The sequence below is a fragment of the Amblyraja radiata genome, chromosome 5 (genome assembly GCF_010909765.2).
Source record: "Amblyraja radiata isolate CabotCenter1 chromosome 5, sAmbRad1.1.pri, whole genome shotgun sequence".
In the NCBI taxonomy this organism is placed as follows: domain Eukaryota; kingdom Metazoa; phylum Chordata; class Chondrichthyes; order Rajiformes; family Rajidae; genus Amblyraja; species Amblyraja radiata.
In genome coordinates this window covers 21,448,457-21,458,361 of record NC_045960.1, presented here as the reverse complement: position 1 = coordinate 21,458,361, position 9,905 = coordinate 21,448,457, and the positions used below count along the sequence as shown (strand labels likewise).

Sequence of the window (9,905 nt, the reverse complement as noted above, 5' to 3'; positions counted from 1 at the left end):
GTTTTGTACCATACCTACAAGTAGCAAAAAAAGGCGTACGTTATGCTCGCCTTTAGTGGTCAGGGTATAAGAGTCAAGAAGTCATGATGCAGCTCTATAAGACTTTCTTTGGTCACATTTAGAGTATTGCATTCAGTTCTGTTCACATTACAGGAAGGTTGTGAAGGCCTTGGAAATGGGACAGAAGAGATTTACCAGAATGCTGAAGATGTATAAACAAGGAACTGCAAATGCTGGTTTATGCAAAAAGATACAAAATGCTGGAGTAACTCAGCAGGTCAGGCAACATTTCTGGAGAGGTTGGGCAAACTAATGGATGTTGTTACTTATTTGCACTTATTTTGATGCAAAAGACCTGAATGATAAGGCAGATTAACTCAGTGTGTGTGACTCGTGAGACGAGGACATTGTAGCCATTATAGAAACCTGGTTATGAGAGGGAGAAGATTGGCAGCATAATATTCCAGTGTACAGATGCTTCAGAAGAGATAGAGGTGGGGGTAAAGGGCCTGTCCCACTATGGCGACCTAATTTGCGAGTTTAGAAGAGTTTGCGCTCACCACAAACTCGCAGCATGGTCGACACGTGGTCCGAGGAGGTCATTGTAACTCTCCTTCATGTTCGAGAGAAGTTCCCGCATACTCGCGGTCTCAGTTTGGTCGAGGCTCGATCAAAGGCTCGACGAATTTTTTTTAGCATGCTGAGTAAAACTTGGTCAGCGTGGAAAAATATCGATATATTTTTACTCGTAGGTTTAGTCGAAGTAGGTTGTCGTAGGTCGGCATGCTACCGTAGGTAATCAAAGATAGTCATAGTGTTAGTATATCGCGTTTGCTCGTTGTAATAGCTCGTTGAGAAAAAAAAGGTAAGTAAACAGCAGCACGTGATGCGCTGCCCTTCCAGGGCGCGGTCATTGCGAGTTTCCTATAACAGCATCAGACTTGTTTTAAGACATGGCTCCAAAGAAGACAGCAGCGCAGGGGCAGAGCACAACCGTCAACAAAGCCTGCCATGCAGGTGTTGCTGACCCAGGAGGGGGAGTAGCAGGAGGAGCTGGCATAGGTGGAGATGCCACAGGAGGAGAGAGCCCAGGAGGAGGAAACCCTGGAGGAGAGCTCCCTTGAGGAGACCAGGGAGGTAGGCCATGTCCCCACCACCACCCCATCCTTGACTGGCCCATTTAAAGCCAGCAATACAGGCACTTCTGCTGTGTCTGTGTTAGACACAGCATCAGACATTGATGCCTCATTGATGGTGAGGAAGGGCTGGATGAAGGTTTTGCCTGATACCTTCACCAGACAGCAGGAAGGAGACCTGGTGGAATGGTATCAGCAAAACACGATCCTGTACGATAAGGAACATGAAGAGTACAGGATGAGGGAGAAGAAGAACAAATTACTCCAGGAAAAGGCCAAGGAGTTGCCTGACTGCACCTGTAAGTACCTGCTTATTTTTTAACTTCAGTAGCTCTACCATTCTTTTGTAGCCATGCAGGCAATTTTCACAGGCTCCTTTAGATTTAAAGTTCATAATTGTTTCGTGCAAAACCTCTTCCATTCTCTTGCAGACTTGCAGGCAACTTTCACAGGTTATGTTAGTTTGAAGTTGCAATCTTGTCTCCAATACATTAAATATGCGGGAAGGCAGGCAATTAGCACATGTTATTTGTTTTAAAGTCCCTACTTTGTTTATCTTCTGTACTTCTTCCTTTCTCTTGCTGGCAGGCCGGCAACTAACACAGGCTTCAATGGTTTTTAAGTGCATGGTTTATTGTCTGCAGCACCTCATCCTTCTCTTCACAGACATGCAGGCAGCTTTCACAGGTTATGTTACTCAATTCACACTGGCTTTTTTAAATTTTGTAGATGATCAGCTCTGCCAGTGGTTCAAGAGCCAGCGGACAATATATGGAAAGCTGACTATCATGGGGACAAAATCAGGGTCTGCTGGGAAAAAGTTCACCAAGAGGCAACAGTGGATTCACGATAAGTGGTCTTTCATGAAATCGCACATTGTGCGAGTAGAGAGTAGGAAGAGCTGCAAGGAGGTAATTTTTATAAAATAGTTTGTCTTGATGGTCTTGACACATTGTAAAACAAATTTTATTTATTCCTGTTGCAAAAGAGAAATCCACTGCCCAGTGCGCCCCGTGCAGAGGTGGAAGATCCACTTGAGGGGACATCTACAATGACCCCCTCCACCAGTCAGCAGCACTCCAAGAGGAGGATGGCGCATGCCAGCCACTAATGATGACGAAGAGGAAGAACAGAATGAACTGATCACGATTGTAAGTCCCTTGTGTAAAAATTCTGCATATTTATCTTCTCATTCATCAATGCATACATCCATTCATCATTGTACTTTCGACATGGTCATTTATGTTTTAGCTCATTGAACAGGCAAAAGACGCAAACAAAGCATTACATGAAGACCCCAAGACCAACACACAAGAGGAGTATGTACAGAGCTTCACCAGATTCATTGGCTCTCTGTTAAATTGTGCACCGTCTAAGCGCATGCTGACATTCACCAGAGGGCTTCTAAACTATGTGATGGATTTCTGCAAACAGGTCATTATGTCATTTCATTTGTCTATCATTCTGTCTACGTTTGGCTGCAATATTTATCCTTAAAATTTATTTCTTAGATCTTCTTCTTATCGAGTCCACACACAAGATTAGAAGTTGTTCAGCCAGAGCTGAACACACTTCTTGGCATCTGCACAATGGTGTCTGTCTTGCGCTTCTTGTGCTTCTTGTGCGTGGTGGTGGAAAGATTGGTTGAAACAGGGCCGCGACGTGAATGCTCTTTCCTTGGCCCCATTTCTTAGATGAAATAATCACAATGATTTCATGTGGGTTGTAGTCTGAGCAGCCGATGCCACAAGTAGAACGTCAACAGGTGGCACCACTTCAGATATTTCCCATGGAGCAACCATCTCATTATTTTGAATAGGTATAAAATATATAATAAACGCTTTGATAGTTGCAATTCTTTGTCACAGAGCTCCTCAGTGAGAAATTTTAATTTTATTTGAGTTCCACATATGTGATTCTGTGCTTCAAAAGCAGTCACTGATGGGACATCCACCACACATGCGAATGGGGGCACAACCACATCTGCAGGCTGACCAGGTATACAATTTAAAAAATAAAATTGTGAGGTTAGATTGTCCTTTAATTATTTGTCAATCACAGTTTGTTAAATTCACCCTCCTTCTATTCGTAATGTTTATGTGTTTCAAAAAGTCCATGATGGGACCGCAAAGACATAAGACATAAAAGTTTAGTTTTAATTCAGAATCTATGTTAAAGCTCAGCTTTTGATGGTTTTTATTGTTTTTGCCTTTCAATTGATCTTGTTTTGTTTTCAGAGACAGTTATCTATGACACCACCACAGACATACGTTAACCTACAGCCTGCAGGTTCAGTGTTATCTTTGGTAGACAAAAGTGCTGGAGAAACTCAGCGGGTGAGGCAGCATCTATGGAGCGAAGGAAATAGGCAACTTTTCGGGCCCAAACCCTTCTTCAGACTGATGTAGGGTGGGGGGGGCGGGAAGAAGAAAGGGAGAGGAGGAGCCAGAGGGCTGAGGGAGAGCTGAGAAGGGGAGGAGACAGCAAGGGCTACTGGAAATTGGAGAAGTCAATGCTCAAGCCTCTGGGGTGCAGACTGCCCAAGCGGAATATGAGGTGCTGCTCCTCCAATTTCCGGTGGTGCTCACTCTGGCCATGGAGGAGACCCAGGACAGAAAGGTCAGATTCGGAATGAGAAGGGGAGTTGAAGTGCTGAGCCACAGGGAGATCAGGTTGGTTAATGCGGACCAAGCGGAGGTGTTCGGCGAAACGATCGCCAAGCCTACGCTTGGTCTCACCGATGTAGATCAGCTGACATCTAGAACAGCGGATGCAATAGATGAGGTTGGAGGAGGTGCAGGTGAACCTCTGTCACATCTGGAACGACTGCTTGGGTCCTTGAATGGGGTCGAGGGGGGAGGTAAAGCGACAAGTGTAGCATCTCCTGCGGTTGCAAGGGAAAGTGCCCTGGGAGGGGGTGGAAAGGGTGGGAAGGGAAGAATTGACCAGGGAGTTACGGAGGGAGCGATCTTTGCGGAAAGCAGACAGGGGGGGGGGGGGGGTTGGAAAGATGTGGCGAGTGGTGGAGTCACGTTGGAGGTGGCGAAATTGACAGAGGACTATTTGTTGTATGTGACGGCTAGCGGGGTGGAAGGTGAGGACTAGGGGGACTCTGCCCTTGTTCCGAGTGGGGGGAAGGGGAGAGAGAGCAGTGTTGTGGGGTATTGAAGAGACCCTGGTGAGAGCCTCATCTATAGTAGGGGAGGGGAACCCCCGTTCCCTGTAGAATGAGGACATTTCCGATGCCCTGGTGTGGAACACCTCATCCTGGGAGCAGATGCGGCGTAGACGGAGGAATTGGGAGTAGGGGATGGAGTCCTTACAGGAAGCAGGGTGGGAAGAAGTGTAATCTAGATAGCCATGGGAGTCAGTGGGTTTATAGTGGATGTCGGTCAGTGTTATCTTCAATGGCATCAGATTATGCCGACTACAATCCACAGGAAAGACTGGCACCACCAGCACGAGGGGATTACAACAGGGACCAGGGGCATAATTGATTTTCTCTTTGATGTTGATGTTTCTGTTCATGTGGAGTGTTTGTTAAAATTATTTGTTTGCAGTTGTATAGATTTATTTTGAAGTTCTCACATTTAAGGTTTATTAAAATATTTTGCTAAAAATGCTGTTATCAAAATTTGTTTGCTTATGATAATTTTATACCTGTCATTCACAATAAAGGAATTCATGTTTTTTAAACTCGAATTGATATATGATTACCATTTTTTAAATAATAGTCCCTCAAGTCATCACTCATATCTCATATTTCATTTCTCATATATTTAGATAATTTAAACATGCACAAAATTAAGGTAGGAAGGCATTGTATTTACAGTTTTAGTTCTCACAATTATTTTTATGAATGAAAACAGACACAAGCACTTCAAATGCTCTGCATTTAAATGGGTTTATTTATTATACGTCTCGATAAATGTAACACTGAAACAAGCAATACACTGAATTTAAAAGAACATTTTTACACATCTCGATAAATGTAACACTAAAGCAAGCAATACAATGAATTCAAATTGAATTTCTCATACATTTTGATGAATCTAAAAATACAAAGAAAACGCAAACAACAAACTGTTTGTAAAAGAACATTTTTTTTAAATTTTCCGATTAATCTAAACAATAAAACGCGAGCAAAGATTATAACAATAAAACAAGCAATGCAATGCTTTTTAAAAGGATATTTGTTTTAAATATATTTACATTAATCAAACAAACAGAGGCAAGATAAGCACTGCATTTAGAACCGACATTTGCAAAAATGTCATTTTAACTTAAAAGAGAAAGAGAAATTCAATAAGTCCACTTCACTTAGAATTAAACAAAATCGGCAGGATTTGAAAGAACCTGAGAAATGAATTTTCTTGTCTGCAGTGGGCTCTGCTCCTGGAGTGGTGGTGTGTGATGTTTGCTGCTTCTTCAAATCATTTCATTCTGCCATGGCACACTGCCCAGTTTTGAGTTGTAGTAAGAGCAGAGAGACAAAGAGCAGAGATGGTCTCTCTGCTCTTTGGCACTCTTTCTCCCGGTGTTTCCTGGCAATTGCTGCAGTGACACCACAGGTGCAGCCTGTACTCCAATTCTCCATGCACCTGGTGTTATGTTTCCTGTATGGTTGTCCACTAGGTCACCCTCCTCCATGTCTGTTGCAGATGCTGCTGCTGCACCTCTGATGCGGATCAGGTTGTGGAGGGCACATGCTGTGTACACAATAGTCTCCACATTCTTGGGCTCCTGCTCCATCGTAGTCTGCAAGCATTTAAATCTGCTGGCGAGGATGCCAAATGCGTTTTCGACAACCCTCCTAGCCTTGGACAGCCTGTAATTAAAGATTCTCTGCTCACTTGTCAACTGCCTGTGTGGGTATGGCTTCATCATTCATGACCTGAGTGGAAAGGCATCATCATCAACCAGTGTGATTGATAAAAATACATCTATTGATGCTTCTGAACACATCATCAGTGATGTAACCTGGGGTCAATTGGGTGTTTCAACATCAGACACCCTCACCCATGCGATCCAGCCGTGGTTGATCAGACCACGACTTGTGTTCAGGTGGCATTCGCTCCTCCCCATGGACCTCCTCTCCTGATCCAGAGCCATCTCGAGGCCTTCTCCACTGCCTCTGTGGCATTCTTGATGGCTCTTCTCCTCTCCATTCCATTGATGCCAAGTGCACTCAAGGCTTTGTCGAGTGATGCCCTGCAAAACCTCTGCAGTCAACCTCGATGGGCATACACCTTGCATTCCAGCCCTGCTTACGGCAGTCTATGACCAGCTCTTTGTACTTGGTCATCTTCCCTTCGTGTGCCTCCTCCAGACGGTCCTCCCACGGCACTTGCCAGTTCCAACAAGACGATGTTTTTGGTTGCCTCTGAGACCAGGAGGATGTCTGGCCTCAGGGTAGTTGTGGCAATGTGCTGTGGGAACTTCAGCTGTTTCACCAGGTCTACAGAAAGCTGCCAGTCCTGCGCAGTCGCCAGGATTCCTGACTGATTCCCAGCTGCTGTGGTTCCTGGCAGCTGCACTCCGGCCTTCACGAAGGTAATCATCTGGGTGGTGGGCCGAGCTCGTCTGCAGCTGCTGATCCCCATGCTGATGGCTTCTGCAATGGGTTTAAGAATCTGGTTGTGATGCCAGGTGTACCGGCGCTGCCAAAGAGCCTTTGGGCAGCAGCTCAGGATGTGTTCCAATGTCCCCTTGCCTGAGCATTGCGGGCAATCCGGAGATTCCGCTTTGCCCCAGATGAAGAGGTTCGATAGGCTGGGCAGAACACCGTACACTGCCTGGACCAGGAACTTGATGCGCTGTGGTTCAGCCTGCCAGAGCTTAGTCCATGTGACTTTTCGGTCCATTACCTTGTACAGGCCCCCTGCTGCCTCAAGCCAACCGCTCTGGTAGACCTCTCCTCCTCCACTACTGTCCTACCTTCCTCCTGGACCAGCCTGCGCCTCTCCTTCCTCTTGGCCTTGTCAAACTGGGGAGTTGGGTAGATTACCAGACCAGCTCTTCCCCGAGTCACTGCTCCCACTAGGAGTCTGTGGCGTATCCGAGACTCCGCTTGCAGCACGGCTTCGCCGGCTCTCCACTTCCTCCCAGTTTTCACCTCCACCCCTGCCTGAGCCACCTCGGGATCGCTGGAGTCCCTGTACAGCATCACCTCTCAGGCCCGAGTCACCTTAAACTCCTCCTCCAGGGACTTCAGGAGCAGCTGGAGCTTGGTGTTATTTCCGTAAAGGGCGATGCTGCTAAGGCTCCTGGGCAGTCCCAGCCACCTCCTGAGAAAGCTGCTGACTTTCCTCTCCAATCCCTCTACAATGGATATTGGGACTTTGTAGACAAGCAGTGGCCAGAGTATCCTTGGCAGGATACCATGCAGGTACCATGCCTTGAACTTGCCAGGAAGCCCCGACCGGTCTACTGCTCTCAACCAGCTCTCCAGCTCCTGACTGGTTGCCTGGACTGATGCTGTGTCCTTCAGGCTGCTGTTAAATACCTTCCCAAATCTCTTCACTGACCTTTCAGAGACAGTTGAGATTGGTGTCCCTTCGATGCTGAAGCGGAATCTGTCCATCACATTCTTGGGCTCCTGCTCCATCATAGTCAGCAAGCATCTAAATCTGCTGACGAGGATACCAAATACATTTTCGACAACCCTCCTAGCCCTGGACAGCCTGCAATTGAAGATCCTCTGCTCATTTGTCAACTGCCTGTGTGGGTATGGCTTCATCATCCATGACCTGAGTGGAAAGGCATCATCACCAACCAATGTGTAAAATATGTCTGGGTTGACTTCTCCTGGCAGAGGTTCTGGATCAGGCATGCCTGCTGTTCCTGCTTCCAGTGCCTGCCCAAGGGAGGTCTCTCTCCAGATCCTACATCTGCGACACTGTCAGGTGTGCCCACATCCACATACAGGAAGGTATAATTTGAATCCACCACAACTAACAGTACGATGGAATGAAACCTCTTGTAATTGAAGTATTTTGACCCTCCCTTGGGTGGACACCAGATGGCGACATGCTTGCCGTCCACTGCCCCACGTGTGATTGAAGTTCCATCTTTTGTCAAAGCCATGCGCCACTCTCTTCCAGTCATCTGGTGTACTAGGGCAGTCCATCACATTATCTTCATAAACCTTAATAATGGCCTCACAGGTCTCTCGGACAATCTTGTTGATGGTGTTGTGGGCCACAAGAAAGTTGTAGGAGAGGCTCTTGTACGAGTCTCCTGATGCCAAGTAGCGGTGATGGCTAGGCGCAGGCCTGATTCCAGTGGCTTCTTCATATTGGTCTCCTTTTTTTTCCAGTAGAGGGCCCACCTTTGTCTTCAGCTCCTGAAACAGCTCAGGGGGTATTCTAGTAAAAAAAATTAAAAGCAGCCAAATCCTCTTCATGCAGCACATTTATCAGGTCTTCATACTGTCCCAACCTGAATTTCTGTTGGAAGAGGCGCTTCCACCCACTCAGACCACTTCTTGGGCTTCCTCTTCACCCTTGTTCTTGTTCTTCTGCCTTCCGGCTGTACAAGCAAAAGGAGCAGGGGTTGTATTTTTACTGCCATCATTTTCTTCACAAGTTCCTTCCTTACATACATGGCTCAGAATGATTTTAAAAAACACCCTGCATGCCATTTTATAGTGAAATAACATTGTAAACATTACGTCATTTTTTTAGGTGATCATTTCAGCTGTAGCCACTCATAGCTTGTCGTAGTTTGTTTTCGGTATAGTTGTCTGAAGTCGAAGGTGGTCGTCTTCACTCTACACTATTCGGTGTCCAATTTCCCGAGAGCATTGGCGTGTTAATCGTAGATAGTCGAAGCTAGTCTTCAACATAGTCGAAGGAGGTCTTCTACATGGTCGTAGGAGGTCTTCTACATATTCGTAGGAGGTTCTCTACATAGTCGAAGGAGGTCGTAGATGTTCTACTTCGGCGATACAAGACCATGACACTCTCCTAAACTCGCAAATTAGGTCGCCAAAATGGGACAGGCCCTTCAAAGAGCAATGGGTGTCACTTTATTGATTAAGGAATATGTTCCGGCAGTGTTTAGAGATAATATATGGGTGGAGCTGAGAAATAAGAAATGGATGATCAACTCGTTAGGAATGTACCACAGGCATCCAAATAGTCAACGAGAATTAGAAAAGCAATTATGCCAGGAGATTGCAGGCAGCTGCAGGACAAGTAAGGTTGTAGTCGTAGAGGATTTTTTAACTTTCCTAATATTGCTGGGAATGTCATAGTGCACAAGGTTTAGATGGCGCAAAATTTGTCAAAAACGTCCAAGAAAATTTCCTCAGGCAATATATACAAGGTCTTACACGGGAGAGGGCAACACTTTATCTAGTCTTTGGAAATTGGGTGGGGCAAGTGGATGGAGTTTTCGTGGATGAGACTTTTGAGATCAGCGATCACTATTCTATTAGGTTTAAGGTAATAGAGTCATCGAGTGATACGTTGTGGAAACACGCCCTTTGGCCCAACTTGCCCACACTGTCCAACATGTCCAAGCTACACTAGTCCCACCTGCCCGCATTTGGTCCATATCCATCCAAACCTGCCCTATCCATGTACCTATCTAACTATTTCTTAAATGTTGGGACAGTCGCTTCCTCAACTACATCCTCTGGCACCTTATTCCATACACCCACCAACCTTTGTGTAAAACATTTACACCTCAGATTCCTATTAAATCTTTTCCACTTCATCTTAAATCTATGTCCTCTAGTCCTCGATTCACCTACTCTGGGCAAGA

At 45.8% G+C, this 9,905-nt stretch overlaps 1 long non-coding RNA gene across 1 annotated transcript; it reads left to right on the top strand.

Moving 5' to 3' along the window:
• Nucleotides 1–2,371: 2,371 nt before the first annotated feature.
• LOC116973064 lies at nt 2,372–3,430 on the top strand. Its single transcript, XR_004411990.1, has 4 exons — nt 2,372–2,570; nt 2,866–2,955; nt 3,069–3,134; nt 3,374–3,430. It is a non-coding gene; the product is annotated as an uncharacterized LOC116973064 (long non-coding RNA).
• The last annotated feature ends 6,475 nt before the right edge of the window (nt 3,431–9,905 follow it).